Source organism: Nesoenas mayeri, assembly GCF_963082525.1.
Source record: "Nesoenas mayeri genome assembly, chromosome: 4".
Lineage (NCBI taxonomy): Eukaryota > Metazoa > Chordata > Aves > Columbiformes > Columbidae > Nesoenas > Nesoenas mayeri.
In genome coordinates, this window is record NC_137540.1 from 31,973,416 (window position 1) to 31,993,099 (window position 19,684).

General features: G+C 41.9%; 1 protein-coding gene across 4 annotated transcripts in view; it reads left to right on the top strand.

Moving 5' to 3' along the window:
- The window catches only part of TMEM131L (transmembrane 131 like), an 81,459-nt gene that overhangs the window by 11,892 nt on the left and 49,883 nt on the right, over positions 1-19,684 (top strand). The gene's annotated exons all lie outside the window — the stretch shown is intronic.

Here is a 19,684-nt window from a genome sequence, read left to right on the forward strand (position 1 = left end):
AGTAGATAGGTATCAACTGCTAGGAAAATTACAAGTGTGATGCAGTTAGTTCAGTGAAGCGTTTCTCTTGGACTTTTGCCTTTGATCACCGGGAGAGCATTTGACCCCGTGGACTGGAGCTGCTTGGGGCAGGAGATGGTATAGGCTCCTGGGGGATTCCTGCCAGGACGGGGGTGCAGCCTGGAGTGACAGCGGAGTGACAGCTGGCGCCCGGCACTTTGACCTCTCCTGATTGCCAAGTGGGATTACTCCTAATCCTATGACTTTCGCCGTGTCTGTGAAATAGTGCTCCAGACACGGAAGAGAAATTGGAAGGTACAGGTAGCAAGGAGGTAGTTTAATAGCACTGTGAGAGACAACAAAGCCATTAAGGTGCACAAGCTGCAAAATTAATCAGTGATTTAGTGGATACTTTCGAGACGTAATTATAACTTTTGCTTCCCAGGGTGTCTGGGGGGAATGAGCCTGCTTCACAGTGTGAGATTGCACATGGCAATTTCTCACTGGCCACAACTTCATCCCTTCTCCAGTCAAGATGCACAGATGAGTCTGGTGCTGTGGATGGGCTGTTAAGACACTTCAGAGGTCCAAAAGGTTACGAGTGACTTGTCCTCTCGTCCTTCAAAAAAATCTGTAGTGTTAGTGCCATAATTTCTGACAGTCCAGTTCTTGCAAAATGATGACATGGGACTGGTGGTAAACCTGCCTACCAGGTAACTGGCTTGGGTGACAGCTAGGCCAGGAAAACAGGTTAGCATCAACCTGTTTGTTAATTTTTTTTTTTTTCTTTTTACTGAAAAGAAAAAAAAATATGCCAGAAGAACTATCCAAATAGCAAAAAACCCCATTGTTTTATGTTGTAATTACTTTTTAAACATCTTTATTGAAGTCAAATTGAGAAAGTGTTTCAAGATGAAAAGCTGAAAGGCAGTTTTGAGAGTGTCAGTGAGTGCTTAAACTATTTGAAAGGAACTATCCTAAACCAGTGTTTTCAACCTAAGCTTGTATTGGGTGCCAGTGATCATTTAGATTGTCATTAAACTTAGCCCCCTAAAGTATTTTAAACATTTTGTGAAGACTTTTCCTAGGATATATGCTTGGCCCTAACTTGTAATAGCAAAATTTGCTCTTACTAAATTTTTAATAGTTCTTAAAAAGATGTATAAAAGGAGCAGAAATCCATGTGTACATCAAAAAAAGCTGCATTTCTTGGGGAAAAAGCTTTTTAATTGCCATCAATACATTTGCATAAAGTAACACATTTGTGCAGTGTACATGGAATGGGTGTTTTCGGTGGGTTGCACCAAAACCTGTTTTGATGTTGTTTAGCTTTTCTTTTTAATTGTTCACTGCTGTTGTATCCTACTTACAATTTCACCAATCACCAAGGGACTGCTCATTTTAAGTTTTACTGGAAGCCTAAAGAAACAAATTTCACTTTATATAATCCTTAGAAGTAGAGGAGTGGAAATGAGATGCACAGACCTACCTGTTCTGCTTGGGTGAAAATCCCTAAGGAAACACCTGTAGGGAACACAGAGAATACCGTTAAGCTAGAATTAAAAAAACCAACCAACCAAACAAACAAATCAAAGCAAAACAAACAAACCACAACTTACTGGGGAAAATTGTTAGGTCAACAAAGCTGGGGGAATCTCTTCTAGATGAAGAAACATTGTTTTGGAAGGAACTATCAGTGTTACTCTTCCTCTCCTTCATTGCACTCCTGCCAGGTACAGCTGGGGTGGCAGGCTGAGCTCTTGCTGCTTTCATCTTTTATCTCTATGTGTTGTAATTCATTCACTGATGAACTTTGCCTTGCTGAACTTTGCATTACATGCCGTTAGGGATAGCTGTGCTCTCATGTGCATTGCTTATTCCAAAATATTGGTGCTTTTGCAAAAAAGCCTTTTTTTTTGCTTTCTTTTTTTTTTTTTTTTAATTTCCCTAGGACATTGCATGCCAGTGCTGTGTGCTAACAAATGAGCCAGCTATCTGCTTGTTTATTTCTAAGTTGCTTTCAGGCATTTCTGAAATGAGAGCAGCAGCCTAGGCCAGCAGTGCTGTGTTTGACAGCAGACTGAGGAGCTGGTGCTGTGGCTCTCTGAGGTCTGGAGTTAATGGCAGATGAGACCATCCTGCTGCTTTTTGCAAAGAACTGTCAAACTTCTATTCTCATATTAGGTCATAATTTACCTTAACTGAAATATTTTAAAGGTGATGTGTGGCTAGATTGAATTACTCTTTGATATGCTGTTGCAATCTCTACTTATCATCAAAATCTTGTCTGCTTGTATTGAAAAAGCCCTGCTGGTATGTATGTATGTATTTCCCTGGCTATTGTGAGTCCTCTTGGGCTGGAAGATTCCCATGATCAGATCAGCAACTGATCTGTATGTTGGCTTGTACACTGGCCTAAAATGGACTTTCTTATCTATGGGTGACAATGTGACTTTGAGAAATGAAGACAATCTCAGTGTGGTGATTGAGAACTAACACTTGTGCTTTCATATGGCTCGTGCTGCCTTGAAAAGCTACACAGGCTGTCTTCACCCCAGTTTCTGTATTGGTAAAAATAGCAGGCAGTGACGGTCTCCTCCCAGTTGGGGCTGTGAGGTTATTGTTTGCTCAGGGATTAGTGAACGTGAAGAAGCTGTAATTGGATGTGTGCTACTGGAGTAAATGTTTTCACGTGTAATGACCTATTTTAAATGGACAAATAAACTGGGCTTTATGTTTTGGTGTCCTGGATCTTCTGTTAGTTTTACCTTTCTTTTCTGACTTTCTCAGCTGTCTGTCTCTCCTGCAGACCTCTTGTGTGCCTCCTTATGGCATCTCTTCTTTCTTTTTAGTTTCTGTCCGGGCCTGAAGCAGTTGTGGTTTCTGTGCTGCAAGATGAAGAGACTGTCTTGCCATCTGCTGCCACGGTGCTGTCCCCTGCCTTGTGCAGCCCTGCAGGTCATACCAGAAAGCTCCTCTGGATTAAAAGCACTTGTTTGTTTTTTCCCTTCCCAGGTTCATGTTTATTTGTGATCATTCTCTTCTTGGTTTCCCTGTTGCTTTCTGTGGCAATGTCAGCTGAAAATGTGCACAACATTGCTCCCTTGCTCTCTTCCTCCTGTTGTGCTGGATGAGTGCCGGACCCGACACTGGAGCTATGTCTGGCAAGGTGGCTCACCTGCAGGCCAGCATCTTTCTTGTGCTCCTCCCAAACTGCTCCCAAGGAGCCTGGCTGTGTCTTGGTGCACCTCTGCTCCAGACCTCACAGTGTCATCCTGCTTTTTCTTCTGTCTCTTCTTCCACCTGCCTTTTGGCCTGTGGGTGGAGTGGGTGGTTGTGTGGTGGTACTTGCTCCCTTACCTTCTGCAGTCTGGGAGGAGCGGGGCCAAACCTGCTGCTCTGCTCGCTGTTGGTGGGATAGATGCGTAGGTTAGTCCCCAAAAGTGCGGGGCTGAGAGGGAGAGCATCTTGTCGTATGTTGGGAATAATGTCCTACTGAATCAGTGGCTGTTGGGTAGGAGGATTTGCATCTCTGTGATGGATAGCCTTGGAGGCAGTGATGGGTTTTGGGTGGATGATGTGGTGAATCATGTGGCCTGCCACTGTACGGAAAGTTGGGGCAGGTGCATACACACGTTCATAATTTATTGCACACAGCTTTTGTTTTCTTCAGGCTGTTATTAAACCCCTGTAGCCTATGCTTCGGGTCAGAGTGCACCCAGCATCCATGGTCTTTAGAGGTAGGACAGTCTTGATCTGAGCAGGTGGGACAAGGGCATATAGTGTGATTTCCCATTCTGTTTGTTTCAGCACTGGCTGCAAAGCTATGCAGGAGCAAAGACAGCTCTTGTGGTGGCACAGGCTGTCTGTGATAGTCATTCAGCAAACACATGGGGAGTGTCAGCTCTTAATGCCAAGCAGCTGCATGCTGCGATAGCTCTGCAAGTCCCCTCTGGAATGTGGCATTTTTCTTGTTAAATTTAACCTGCCTTGTTTTGAAGAAAGGGCTGTTAGGACACATCTTGTGTGTTTAGAGGGGAAGGAAAAAAAAAGGAAAAGCAAACAGCTGCTGAGGCATGTTTGTCCTTGTCCTAATCATTGTAAACTTAGTGTCCCCTTAGTCCGTACATGCTGCCTCTATAATACAGGTAGTTCAGAGCAGGACCTCTCTTCCCATGCTTCTACTTTTATATTTTAATACACTAATAATGAATTTCAGATGTGTGTTTAATCTCAAACTGGTCCTTCTGATTTGTGGGCAGTAGGCCACAAAATATTTAGCTTTGTATCTGTAAATTTATTATTATTTTTACTTCCCTAATAGCTGCTCCTTAGTTGCCCTTAAGAGGGCTTAACTTGCAGTCATATTAATTTTACCATTATGCAGTTAAATTGTAGACATCTGAAATAATAGACTGTTGTCAGCAATCTGAAAATCAATATCCTATAAACATTTAGAGTAATAGTTTTTCTGCTGTTAATCTGCTACAGATTGGCAAAATAGAAAAACAAAAAATAGCAGCTTGCTCACTTTCTGGAATTTGCAGACTGTACTTTTGCATCATCAGCCCCAACACACTGGACTGATTATTCTGAGCTGCGTGTAAAGTTACCTGAGATCTCTCTGACACGGTGTAATAAAGTGTTAAAGGTGATGCTGTTACCTGACTTTCATTTTCCCAGAGACTCAAAAGTAACACAAACATAGCTTATAACATCTCACGTATTTTAATCAGAATAGGAAATTGCTCTGGGACAGGTACATTCCTGCTTTGGCTGTGGCTCTGAGTGTATGGCTTCTAGGCAAGTAGGTGAAAGAGCCTTTGTAGTAATTTTGGTGTTTGCCATAGTAACATAAGTAAAAACATGGCAGGAAAACAAAGCACATAGCTCACCTGTAGCTCTTTCAGTTCAGTATTGGTTAGAAATTCAAGCCTAAAAGTTTTAAACAAATCTTAGTTATACTGTCTTCAACATTGTTTTTTATCCACTTTCCTCAGTAGCTGCTTTGGGAAGAGACTTTTTCTTTGTGGTGGTGGTTGCAGAATGACGCACTCCCCTCTTCGTCGGCACAAAATAGTCCTCTCTGCTTCAGGGAGAGGAAAAGTGTATGAAATATTATACTTGAATGTGACAACAGTGTGCATTAACTCTTTTACAGAGTCTCAATACTCACTGCAAATATTTGCTTTGTATTTGTAGAAGAGTTGGCTTTAACCAAATGATCTAGTAGCCTAGGAGAAACACCTGGTTGGTATGATTAATTTAGGTGTCTGCTTGTCCTCTGAGGGGTCCACCATTCTGTGTGCTGTCTAGGCTGCCACCTGAGACATGGATGATAGAGGGCAAAGCTGGGGTGTGTTAATTATCCTGATCTCCCTCTCTACCTTCCGACCCCCAAAGTGGTATACAATTGTGGCTTGGTAACTTTTAGAAAGTGCAATTAGATGAGGACAACTCAGTATTTTTTTGCATGTGTATGAATAAAACAGACCTTGCTTTCTGTAGAACAAATGGACTTTATATGAATTTTATACATGGGAATTCCTCAATCAGAAACAATCACTGGGAAGTAACTGTTGGGTTTGTTTGTTTGTGTTTGTTTGTTTTCCTCAGAATTATGAGGAAAAAACCAAGAGAAGGGGAAATGTTTTCCAAGAGGAGGGTGAGAAGTAGCCCTCTGTTCTTCTCTTGTGAAGTTCTCATCCTCCAATAACCTCCTGTGTGTTTCAAGATATCTGCCGCAGTACCTAGTGAGCTGTAGTTGGTGGTTTTACCATCTCCCCCACCTATACACCAGAAATCCACAGCCGTCAAAATTAAGAAATTTGAAGTGCAAAATAATGCTTTTTGGTTTTGCCAGATAAAAGCCAGCTTTTATTGCAAAACTTTCTGAAGACACATGAAGAAGCTGTAAAGACTTGAAAGTAAAAATGAAGAAGTTAAAATGGTGTATAATGTTCAGTGCTGTCGAAAGCACAGGCTGTGATGTCTCTGGTTCATGGTTTTGCGTTTACGTTCAAAGTTGGCTTTCTGAGCAAGAAAAAGTTTTATTAAAATGTTTGTTCACAAAAGCATGCTCCTTAAGGAAACATGAGAAATGCAGAAAACAACTCACTATTTTATAAGCCTAGATTGGTTAGAAACTGTTCTTTTGGGTGGTGAGATGGTGACATTTGAAGTAGTGTTACTGTGCCTTCATTATAAATTAGTTCATTTATAGTCCTAGGATTTTAAACTGTTCTGGCCTTCTAGAGGCTTGGATATCAATAGGATGATAAATCTGGTGCACTTCAAAATTCCTGTGAAGACTTTCAGAAACATGAATGACATATATGAAGAAGAAAAGTAACCTTAAGTCAAAATTGTTCTAATGTATCAGTATGTTGTGTTTATAAATTGCTTTCCAGTTTTTTTGGATTACTGTTCATTGTTTTAGTGTTTCTCTCTGGGGCCTGGTTATTTTCTGTGAGGGACTGAAGGGTGGTTCTGTTGTCACATACCTCTGCACCTCTATCTCAAAAAAAAGTTAATGCAGAATTAAATAGGCAGTCTCAGCATTACAAAGTAGATAAAGAGATAAATGACCAGTACGTAATCTACTTATCTTCATTTCTGCTACTGTCTGCCTTGTTGGTAGCACGTATATATTTATCACTTGAGTGGGAATTTCTAAGCTTGTTTTTAATCACTTGTGAATGCTGATAAGTGATCAAGTGGAAAGTTACAGTCTCTCTTGTTTTACTGTCCTTTGCTCCTCTCTGTGCCCCCTGAATGCTACCATGTTGTTACAGCCCTGTTTCCCCTCCTGATCTACTGGACGGCTTCTCCCACTCACCCATGTGGTGGGTGTATGCTTGAAAAGCTTTTGCAAGCCCTAGAAGAGTCTGTTGCACAGACTCTCAGACATGCAGGAGCTCTAGAGACTGGCTTTGAGTCACTGCAAGTGCTGCCGTCAACTTCTGCATGCTTCTTCTAGAGCTGACAGTGTTTGGCAAGCAGTGGATCCAAAATGTTAATTTTTTTTAAGTTTGTTGCTGTACTGAGGTCTTGACCTTTCCTGTGAAGCTGCTTCAATTATTTCTGTGTTCTCTGGTTATGAAAATTAAGCCAAAAAAAAAAAATAGCCACATGTCATCCTGCTGGTGCTCTTTTCCCAGCGAGCACTTCTGAAGAGTTCGTCCATGGGCAGCACGTGGGTTTGGTGGGATCAGGCAACTCTTTGCAGTGCTGCAGCTGTGGGTGTATTTCTTATCAATGAGAAAGAAAGGGCTTCAGCCGTCATGTATCAAACTGAAGTTAGGCCACATGAATACACGTGTATGTGCTTGAATGCCATCTCCAGGCATTTCAGACACCGGTCCCTGTTTGTTGGAGAAGCGTGTTGTTGGGAATACACACACCATTGGGAATACACTTGGAACAAAGAGAAACTTTGGAGACTTTGTTGATTCTGAGCCAGTAGTCTCAGTGTGGTGTGTTTAGCACTGGAGAGAGAAAAAACAGATGCATGCTTGTTTTTGTATTATTTGTGAGGAGGATCCTTTGTATGGTTTCCAAGGTCTTGAGGTTCCTGTATATTGTGCTGCCTTTCAACTCTGTTGCTCAGTGTGCTTGGATGAGAGGTGCAGTTTCCACAAGCAATTGAAAATGCATGTGTGTGGTTTTTTTTTTTCTTTAAGGCTCTCGGTCCTCGCTCGGGTGTGTTGGAGTGCCAGAGCAAAGTGCACAATATTCTCAAGGCTTTTCTTGGGAATATGTGAAAGCTGTTAATTACCCATCTATTACAGGCTAGGTGTTTATAAACAGTTGAGGTCTATGGGTAGATTTCACCCAGTTTGAAACCTGTCTTCATGTACCTTATAGCGTTTGCAGTTGTTGCACGACAGAGCTGAATCCTGAGAGCACTGTAGGATAAAAAGCAAAACTGGTTGAATTTTAGTGAATTATCTGCCAATACAGTAGTTTTCTTTGAGGGTAAGTTACTGCAATTCATTAAAAAACTTGGCTATGTTTGGTAGAAAATAGAAGCAGTAATATTAAAGTTTAAAGTAATTATACTTTCATGACGGTTGCTGCTGAGGCACTGTTTAGAGCATGAAGATGCACTTTGCATGAAAGTTAAGAGTTTTTGATACCAGATGTTGTTCTGAAAGGTCTAGTTGCCTTTGCAGTAGTTCATGCAGAAATTGCTGCGTGAAGTTGTTTGCTCTCTATTTGAAAAGTGAAACGGTCTGACAAGGATTATTAGATGTGTCTTAAATGTAAAAGGTTTGTGTTTTTAGCTTAGAACTCTACTAAAGTTATTGGAAAGTGACTGTTGTCACCCACAGGGCTGGACACCCATGGTTTTGGTGCAGCCACCATCTCCTGGCTGAAGTGATGGGGTAGCAGGTTGGCTCCTGCACCACGGACTAGCTGCAAATCCCAAGCATTTCGGAGTAGTGAGGCTGTTAGTATTAATAAGTACTGCTCAGTGTCATGGTTACATCGGTGTCTTGAGATTAAACCTCCGGGTGGAGAGGCAATGGGGTTTTGATGTGTGATGGTGGAGTAGTAGTGGTTTTCTTTCTCTTCATTCCATGCCCACTGTTTGGCTAGGTATCCAGTGGTGCTCATCTCATAACTATACTGCAAGGTTGTACTGAGTGCTGTTTTTTCCCATTTTGTCCCCTCGGGGCTCATTGGACCCTTCTCCCAGCACAGCTCCCTCCAGAGAGACAGCTGCAAACCTGTGGATGCAGCAGCCAAGTCCCACTCCCTGGTGGGGGGAATAGAGTCTGAAGGGCTGCACATCCAAGGGGAAGGAGGTGGCAGCAAAGTAGCAGCTGACAGGGGAAACCAGTAGTGTCACTGAGGCCGTGAGACTATCGCAGTGTTGTTGCCCTGTAATTATAGTGTTGTATGGTGTCCTGTACACTTACAGTGCCATCATAGCATGTGTGTGTTGCCCATCTCTTACTTGAAAGCAGGTCAATGTAAAGGGTATGGTGGTGGTCAAATTGCACCAGTCATGATTTAAAAAAAAAAAAAAAAAAGTGCTTCAAACTAACAGAAATGTTGCAAGCACAGCAGCTGGGCAAGGTTCACCTCCCCTGTGACCTGGAGCTGGCCCTTGGTGACTGGCAGGATCCATCTCCACCACCAGTATGTGATTTTATCTGTTGGGAAGCTTCCTCACCGGGAACCTGGGAGGTGGTGAAGGAGTAATTTCAGAACAGAGCTCTAGAGTTGGAAGGCTGATCGCCTGCAGCTCCTTCTGCAGTGAGAGAGGAGGTTTTACCAGAGAATGATCAAGGACCTTAATTTAGCTCCTTCGAATCGTCCTTGGGAGCAGCCCATTTTTCCCAGTCCTTCAGAGAGAGGGGAAGTGCCAGATCTCCTAATTTCAGAGCCCCAGGTGAGGGAGTGCTCACGTTCCCCACCAAGCTGTCTCACCCCTGCTGCTTCCCCTGCCCTGTGCACCTTCCCCTTGCCGCAGAGGGCCAGGAGGCAGATGAAGTTGCAGTAACTTTTTCAAACCTCCAGCGTTTCTGACTTGCACAGCAATGCTAACCTGCGCTCTCTGATTAGGTTTTGATAGAAGTTTAGAGACTCGAGATGCCTGGTGTCGATCTGTGCTGTTCAGGGATGGATACTGTGGCTGGCAGTCTGCACCTCGGGTACTGCAGGACTTTCTGCTGTAAAAGTAAAGGACACCTGTGCAACCACTAGACCTTTCTCGGTGAGCAGTGCAAGCTTGGGAGAGCTGGTTCATATGCCTCCTGTCTGCTTTGCTGCACAGGGCGCAACTGTTCAGCCTACTGCCTCTTACTGAAGCTCAAAGCAGCGTGGTGGTTAAGACAAAACCTTACTGAAACAGGATATCACTGTCCACGCATGGTTGCCTGGCTGGGGAGAGGGACGCTGGGCAGCCGGTGAGTCGGCACGTGATGCTGGTGAGACATCTTGCCTGACGCTGTGCTGGAGAACGCTCAGATGCTGTGTGGAACCTGTCTGGGCTAGAATTTGGCAGTGGGGAAAGGACAGGGTGTAATTGCCAGAGAGGCAAGGGGGGGGAAAGTATGGTAACAAGAGAAAAAATGACTAAAGATTGTGAAGAGAAGAAAAAAAAAAAAGTTGCCCCTGATAAAAATGCAAAGTGAACAAATATACTGGTAGGAAGGGAAAAATGAAAGCTTGCTTCTGTCAAGAGATAGGCAAAACTGATAAGGGCCAACAAGAGATTGCAGTCTAACCATGAAAGATATACAATAGCAAAAGGGAAGTGAAATAAGAGAAAGGAGGGAGTGACTGATTCGTAACTGCTTTCACTTTGTGTAACCACCACCTCAATTTATGTAAAATTATTTTAAGGGTCCGTGCAAAACAGAATCAAATCTCTGTATTCTGGCTAGCAGAAGTGTGCAGCAGTCCTGCTGCACGGTCACTTAATGTCAGCTATTACACAGGGTACAAAGCAGTCAGCATGTCATCTCTGTGGTGACATTGTAGGTCACTCCTTACATGTTGCCTACATATATATTTTTGTGCTGAATTACATTGTTCTATCAATTGAAGATGTGGGCTGGCATTTTAAAATTAAGGTCTCTGCAATAAACACGTTGATAAATATACAAACAGTAAAGACTTGAACATGGAGGTGATGCATATCATAACCATACATAAGCATAAACCATGTAATTCTTGTTTGTTTGGTTTGGTTTTTTTGGTGGTTTTTTTTTTTTTTTTTTTTAAATTTTGTTTTGGTTTTAATGAGACTGGAGCAGCAAGGGGTACTGTGCTGCCCCTGGGAAGTAAGCAGCCATGTAATACTGTAGAATAAGTTTTGTAGTTCCTTATCATTGGATTTGACAAGGCTGCTTAAGTTTTTTTGCCTGCCTGCTAGTGCTGTTTGCCATGTGCATGGCTGGTTTGTGTCTAAATCTTGATTCCTGGCAACTGGAGGAGGGTAGGGAGTTGAAGGGCCTGTACTTGACCGACTCCTTGACCCGTGCTTTACGTGCTTTGTTGCTATTAACTGCCTTTCTTCAATAGCCATTGTCTGATTTCTGTCTTGGCATGTTCTGTCTTTTATTCCAGTCCTTTGCTGCAAGCCTGCTGTCTGCAGCCCCCGAGGTGCCTACTCCACGCATAGGTATTTCTGTGGCCTGTTGCTGACCCAGTTTCTGCAGCATAAAAACTGCCTTTTTGAAAAGGGGGCATTTCTGGCCTTTGTGAGAGTTGCCAGAGTTGCTGGTGTAATGTGGCTGATCCCGCAGATGCGGGTAGTCACTTCAAAACAAACACACAACCCGGTCCCCATGGTTTCAGTCTTGCTTGGATTTTTTTTTTTTCCCTCATTGTAAATAAAAACAATTATTAATGCTTTCTGGTGATTGAAGCGGTGGGCTGCATTTTGGTGGATGCTTTGTTCTTGGAATAATTACTGAAATGTTTGCTGTGCAGGGAGGGGAGGGCAGCGCCCAGCCATAGAGAGCATACACTTCCAGATTATAGGATGGGGACCTTCACTTTTGTTCCCAAACTGAGGAAGCTCATTTGGGACTTGGAGAACTGCAAGTTGCCCAGTGTCTGTCATGGCTTTGTCACGAGGTCTGGCTTGGATGTCAGGTCATGCTGTGTGACAGTGACACTTGCTTTGAACATTTGCACATGTATTATTTTACCTCTGTAGGCTGAAATTTTAACGAGCTGTGGAAAAGTTGAGATCTTGAAAACATGACCCTGTGGTAGCTGAAAATCCATGTGCTACCTACTGCTGGCCGTGGTTTGGGGCAGCACCTCATGTGTACTTATTCCCACTGTCTTTTTGCCACACTCTTGGCAAAAGCCACATCTTCCATTTTGAAAGAGGGATCTGGCTTACAAAGCCTCACTGCTCCTTTTTTAGTGTTAAAATACTGCCGTGGAGTGACACGATGAAGCCCGTTCAGAGACTGAATGCACTTTTTTACATGCGCTTAGGTCACACGTGGGTCCGTACTTTCAAAGTTGCCCTTAGGAAGGGGGCAAAGCTCCAGGCTGGTCCTGCTCCCCAGCCCACCGCAGCCCCTCTGCTCACAAAAAGCCCTGCTGGCTTCACCAGGACTTTGTGCAGGTCCCGATGAATGAGCAGCGAGAGATGTACAGCCAAGCTTGGTTAAATACACCTTTGGGCTGTAGAGAGGCCTTTGGCCTCTCCGGAGGAGCTTTTCCCCTCACAGGCAGCTTGAGAAACTCCATGTCAAACAGGTTAATGTGTGGAGCATGCAGAAGCAAAGTGCACCCTTTCTTACAGTGGAAGCACACCTCTGGTTTGAGGCTCGTTAAGAAACTAAAAATAGCATTTCTGATTCTTTGCCCTTAGTTTCACAGGTGAAAATTTCAAGTTGGTGAACTCCACTCAGCTTCTTAGCTTTGAAATAAAGGAAGAAGTGCAAGAATATAGGGGAGGTGGAGTCTCGTACTTGATTGCATGTGTGGTGGTGTGTTTTTTTTTTTTTCTTTTTTTACTGATACAAAATAATCAAAAGCTGACTTCCTCCTATATTTTTTTTAGCTCATTTTTTTCCTCTTCCTTCCCCCACCAGCTATCTTGCTGAAGGAAACAAATGTTAACCTGTTGGCTCAAGGTGCCCATTGCTGGAAATCAGAGCTCTAGAGTTTAACGTGCCAGCTGTAACATACCTGAGGCTTTTTTTGGTGGTAGACATTTTGTTAATAAACCTGTGAAACAGGGTGTGTTTCATATCGTTCTGCTTCGTTTAATAGCAGAAGGTTGCAGCATTTTGCATGTCAGAAGAAATTGGCTCAGAGCATATGCTGTGCATTGGCTTTGGCAGATCCCAGATGTGTTGTAAGGGCCTGGTAATTTCTGCAATAAGCGTTGTAACTACTAATCCTGGTAATGACAAAATTTTTGGATTTTTGCCAATTTGAATTTTCTGGTGCCAATTTTTTCGTATCTATGTTTTCTTTAACACTGTAATCTAACAAAGTCTAAAAATACAGTGGTACTTAGGAGCAGGTCACAAATAGACTGTGAGAGTGCTTCCTTTTATTAATAGCACTAAATGATGGAGCTGCCTTTCCATTTTGCATGCTGCGACCCAGGACGCCGAGTGACACAAGACAGGCGAGTGCAGCAATCTGCTCTTTTCCAAGAGAGCAGCCAGGGGAATTCGGCAGGCTGCCTGCCTGCCTGGTGTCCTGCCACCATAGGGGTTTACCGACTTTAAGTGAGAACGTAGAAGTGATCCGATGCTGTGGAGGATTCTCCCTTGCTTTTTCTGCCCACGGAAGGGGAGGTACTTGAAAATATAACTGGAGTTTTGTATGGCAAACTGGGAAAGAATTTAGCTTCAGGTATATATAAAATGACTATTGAAGCATATACTTGATGATGAAAATACACAGTGCAATCAGTTAAAATGTGAATGAACAATAAGAGTAGCCTGCAAATTTTTATTGCTATTGGAATTTTAAAAGGTTATTCATAGGAAGAAGTTCCATATTTTTCTATAGAAAATAGATGTCCAGTGTAATAATTAATATAATGCATCACTTCTGTAAAATGGCATAGATCCAATAGGTTACTGCACCAGTACGAAAAGCTTTGTTAAGTGACACAGACACGTTTGGAGGGCACCTCAAGAGGATGTAATACATCCCAGCTGGGAGGAGTGGAAAGCAAGAACGAAAGAGTGATGCTCCTGTGAGATGAAGAGTTGATGATTTTGGGCTGAAGCTACTTTTTTGGTGTTGCTGTTTTGTTACTGACTTAAAGATTTAACTTTTCCTCCTTAAGATTTGGTAGTGGCCCCTGGGGTGAGCAGCTTTGTTCCCCCACTCTATGCAGGATGACTGTAACCACAGCTTCACTGTGCAGCACCATGCTTAAAGTACCTTTAAAAGGGATGTAGCATTGCACCTTCTCTTTGTATTTCTTTTTCCTTTACATTATATTTTTGCAGTCATATAGTATGGCCTGTGAAAATGCTATTCAGTGACATGAAAAATTAGGTGTTCCTAGAAAGCTAGTGTATGTAGTTTGAATTCTGGGTGGTTTGCACATGCTTCAGAAAGTCTTGCATGAAGTTTCATCTGTTAGAGGAGGGAATTAAATTTTAATAATTCAGGCAATCAATAGCAGTAATATTTTTTTCTCCTTATAAAACTGAAACGTGCACTGAGAAGGGTGGTGTTGATGTTACTCAAGCAAATGTTTGATGCAAGGATTTTGAAAGAGGTGTGCATATCTGAGTTTTCAAGAGGGACTTCTACAGTGTCTTACCAGTTTGTAAAATAATTTAATGCATCTGAACTGTGTATTGTAGTGCTTGCTTTTCCACGGTAGTAGCATTTTAAGCTATCTAGTAAAGCACTGTCTAGCTACGTAGCACAGTTTTCTGCATTGAACCCATTTTGGTTGTCTGTCTTCATATGCTGGCTCGAGCAAGGAATGGTATTGGATATGCATAGGTAGATTACTGTGGATATACATAGGTAGATTACCTTTAAGGTTGATCCCTAAAGATTATACTTTGTTCTTCATGATTTGGGCTGAAATGGTCCAGCCCAAAGGCAATAATTTAAAAGCAGAAATTATTACTGTTTCTTTGAGTCCTAGCTCTGAGTTTTCTTGCATTTGCTTACTTTCCTTTTTAGTTAATGTTCTTTTTTTCTGTTTCAAAGGGCAGGGGATTTTTTTTACTATTTAATGGGTTCAGTGTAAAGGTTTCCAATGGGCTATTAAGGTCTTCCAAGCAAATCTGTGCCTTAGCTGTCCCACAGGCCTGTACTCTTTCATTATAAAAAGAAACTAAAAGGCTTGGATTAATGCAGAAAGAGCACTAGGCAGTCACGTAGGAAGATTATCACTCTTAATTGCTGTAGGAAGATTATCACTCTTAATTATTAAGCAGGTCAAGCTTGTCAGCAACCACAGAGCCCTTTAATGCATTTGCTGAACTCTTCTAACATAAAATAGTTTCTGCCAAGATGGAAGCTTTTGGCTGTGGCTGTAAATGGCGAAAGGAAATGTCTGGGCGCAGTGGTGTTTGACAAGAGTGTAACTTCCTACTGCCGAGAGCTTTGCAGCCCCACGGCGCTTCCTGCCTGTGGCCTCTTCCCTGCGCTGGGGCAGGAGTCACATCCCCCAGACACAGAAATGCCGGAGAAATACCACGTTGCCCCGCCATGTGAAAGTGAAACACTTGAAGGAGGTTTGCTGCTGAATTGACAGAAATTGGCCCTTTGCTCTTGGCTTGGGGAGGGTTTTTTTTGGGTAAAACTGTGTGTGGTTGGTTAAATGAATTTTTCTTTTAATCAATGAAACTAGAATTGCAATTGATACATTAAAAAGGTGAGGTCGTTTGTCACTTGGATTTCTTCCCTCTATACTGCTAATTGTCCTGGAGACACTCTGCAGGAACAGAAAACAAGTTCATTGTTATTTTAAAGGGAATTAATTTAGTTGAGGCAGGTATGATAGAATCAGTATTTGTTTCTTCTGGAATATCTGTCTCTCCCTCTCTTAGATTCCTAATTATGTTAGTACAGGACTGTTCTTAAAAACAACCCTTGCCACTAAAATCTTATGTCATGGTTTCACCGTTGCAAGGACAGAATTAAATACGATCTAGTAAGTAAAAATAAGTGTGCTCTCCTTAGGTAGAAGGCAACTGGGTTTGTGGTTTATCTTCTGCCTTCCTTAAGGTTCTTTTATCCTACTTCTTTCATGGGGCCATGCTGTGAAATTTGACTACTTTCAGTAAAATGCTTTGAAAACTGGGGGCTCGGAATAGTAATTTAAATTTCATGGTATTTCAGCACCAGGTTTGCACTTAGTGCTGTGCTTTTAGCTGGAGAAGGCAGTGTCTGACACGGTGCAAGCCTCTTCACTTTCCCTATGGTTCATGTTTTCAAAGTGTCTGAAAAAGGGTGTGTGGCAGCACATCTCCACTTGAAAATGTTTCATTTTGAGTTCAGAGACTCTGAGCAGGGGTTTGGGTAAACAGCATGGTCTTTCAGAGGTGTGTGTGGAGTCTCATAGCTGCTCTTGAAGTGATTTTTTTGAGTTGTGAGAGTTGAACAGCGTTCTTCAAAAAGCAGCCACTTATTTACATGTATAAAGTAGGCCAGGTTGCTTTCAGGTTTGACTGCCTCTCTCAATGCTTGTTAATTAAGATAGGCAAAAGTTAACATGGCAGAATTATTTGTGATCTTAGCATTAGTTTTTTGAAGAACAAACCTGGTGGTTATGCAGCCAGTCTAAAGGTTGGTTGGTTTGTTTGCTTGGGGTTTTTTGGGGGGTTTGGCAGCTACAGGGTAAGCAAATTATTCGAAAAAAGTAAATTTTGTTAAAAAGCTTTGAGGTTTAAAAAGGAAAAAAAATAGCATGAGCTGCTTTGTGTGCCTTTAAGATTTATGTTTTTGTTTTGCATACTCATGGACTAAAAGCATTCTTGAAAAAGACATGAAATGCAGAAGTCTGGGACCTGGTAATTTGAGATTAAAAGTCAAGAATGCCAAGGCTCCTTATGGAGCCTAAAGTGTGTATTTGTATTAGACAAGCAACTCTTTTAATTCGTTTTTAGGAAGAACTAAGAGAAAATTGCTGGCTTTTAAAAGTTAAATTGTAAGGAAGCTTAAAAAAAGAAAGGCGATCTAAAGGGTTTATTTCAGAGCAGTTATCGTTGTCTTAAGTATTTGGAAATCACCTTATGAAATACTGCAAAAGGAACAGGCAATTATTAAATTATATGGAGCAAAAAGGAAAATGAAGGTGGATGTTCTGCTTGCCAGGATATTAGGGATTTGCTGCCAGTGGTAGAGATGCTTCAGAGAAAAATGTTTGGTGTGCATTTTGAACTAGTGGGCCCTGTACACTCATCCAAAACAAATAACTTAGATATTTCTCAGCCTAGCTGAAAAAAGACTCCTTTTTTGTGTGTGTGTGTCTACAAGTAGTTGCAGGTTCAGCTTAGGCCACATGGGTGCCTGGTTTGCATGCCCGATTCACTGATAAGCCACTTGCTGTTCTCACAGATCTGTGCTGGGGGTTTCTAGGGGTTTATATACTTTTTGATTTTTAAAAAGTCTGCTTTTTTTTTTTTTCTCCATCCTGTTCAAGCAGACTCTTCAAGATGCGTAAAAATACAGGGTCCCCCTGCACCATCTCTAGACCGTATTGGTTGTTGCTTGAAATCTGGGTGGCTAAAGGATTTTGGAAGAAGAGGTTTGAGGAAACAATTTCAAATGAACTCAAGTCATTGTGAATTAATTTCTTAATTTAGTACAGATTTCAGTTATTTCAGAAGTTGAAGACTGCTTTATGGGAGGGAGTAATTCCGTTCTGCCGTTACACATGCTTTATTGTGCTGCTGCTGCTAAAGTACAAACCACAGGCACATGTGGAGAAGAAAGCCTTTTCTTTTCATCCAGATGCTTGCTGTAGTTCTTTGTGCCTTGCTGCTTATCTTCTCCGTAAGTTTTCTTCATGAGTCTTATTCTAATTTTTATCACGGTCCACATTTAGCTTCTTCAGACATTTTTCAAGGCGACTTGGTGTGAGGGTAGGCTGAAAAACCATTTTTTTAAATCTTTGTCTTTCCGTTTATATCCCATTGAGAAGTGTGACTTCGTAAGAGCTATACCGTGTGAAATATTGTGAGTTTGGTCATTGCGACTTTGTAGTTTTGTAATAAATAAAACTGAAGCACTGCTGGCTTAGGTAACTGTTCTGCGAAGGGTTTGTATAAGCCTTATTGCAGAATTTTATCAGAAGAGGGAGCGCAGGCAGCGAGAGGAGAGAAAGTTACCCAGAGACACCTGATGGCAGTGAAAACACCAGGGCGGGAGGAGAGGAGCGGAGGGGGCTGCTCAGGTTGCCGGAAGAGAACGATGACCATGGCGCCAAATGGAAGCAACAGAGAATAGTTTGTCCTCTGCACATTGAGCTGAGCGTATCTACCTCTTCATCTCTGTGCTTTTTGAAATAAACTAAGTATCAGCCCATTGAAACTTTGTTGAGCAGGTCTTGGCTATATGCTGCTTCCTCAACTTCAGAAGCTGTGTGGTGGTGCTGGTGGTGTTTTTTGGTGGGTTTTTTTGGTCCTTTTTTTTTTTTTCTAAAAAAAAAAAAAAAAGGGAAAAGATCGCTAGATCTGTCTGCCTCCTTAAATCATGACCTTGGCCAGAGATCATGGGATTTGTTTTTAGAGAGATTATCTGGTCTATTTCACTGGTTTATTTTGGTTTAGCTCCTTTCCAGTTTTCCTGTAACCAGAATAGCAGGCATGTGTGCACACATTATTTGATGGGTAACACTGTTCTGGGCTTTCCTGCTTTCCACAGTCTAGGCTGCAGTCCTTGATGTACATAGTGTTGTTCAGAGGAAATAAAGATGATCACGCTTCTTCCAGCAGCAGCAGAGCTCTCTGCTAAAGCATGCAAGTGAATTCCTAAAGATGGGTTGCAGATCCCAAGCATTCAGAAGCAGTGAGTCAGTCCTCCTCCTCTTCCCTAAACAATGCAGTGCTAAAAATACTGGAGTTTTTTTGCCTTTTAGGTTTCCAGTGTTTAAAATTCATATTTTTGTTCTTTTACTTTCTAGACATTTTTTTTCTTTAAAAAAAAAATATAAAAATCTGCGAAGACCAAGTGGTTCATGTGTTATCACCTGAGTCCGAGGTCAGTACAGGGCTTCAGGAGAACTCTTGTAAAGCATCCAGGGCTGAGGGAACTGTGCAGGAGCTTCTCCACATGTCACAGCCCTGTAGAGACACAGCACATACAGCTTGCCTGTGAGCTCTATAGAGTTGTTGCAAAATGAACTTATTTTCTGATTTCTGAGGACTTTTTCTGCCTCTAGGAAAGAAGTTTAGTTTGATTACAAAAAAATCATAATGTAAAAGTGTTCCTGTTGGCAGCAGAGTTACCTTGATCAAGTTGTAATTTCATATTTCCAAACAATTTTATCACCTCTTTCAAAGCTGCTTTGTGTCCTTCAGGAGCTGCAGTTTGTAACCTTTCTAACTACTGCTTGGTGCTTTTGCTGCCTTTGGTAAATTGGAAGTTTAGAGAAGAGAGGGACTAGGGGCTGGGACAAACGGAAGCTTTGTATCTGCTCTGCAGAAGACTTCTGTTCAGCTGCTGTTTCTATTTCTGTATCAATTTCCTCTTAATTAACTGTTTGCATTTTTCAAAATAATTTGCATCAACTGTAATCAAAACTATTAAAAGTATTTGGGTTTGGTTGTTTCCGTGCGTGTGAATCTTATTCTCTTAATCTGCTTTTTGTTTATCAGGTGTAATCTAAAGGAATTAATCTAAAATTAGTCAGTCAATGGAGCGTTTTAAATTTAATTTCTCTGTTTCAGTTTACACATAAAAATTGTGCTTTCTGTACAATACCTACATGCTTTTGCTCCTCAAAACCTCATCTTGTGGGTTCATTAGTATTCCTACACTGAACAAGTGGCAAAATGCCTAAGTCAAATTTTATTTAATCAATATACTGAAAAATAAAACAGTGCTGCCTGAGCAGAATCACTCAAAAAGGCCCTCTTGTACGTTAAGTAATCTAGTCCTTTTTGTCTGCTGCTTCCAAGAAAACCCTGCAACCATAAAGAAGAGACCTGACAATAAAATGCCTCCGCCGACTTGCTTTTTCTTCATCTGCTGTGAACAAAGGGCACAA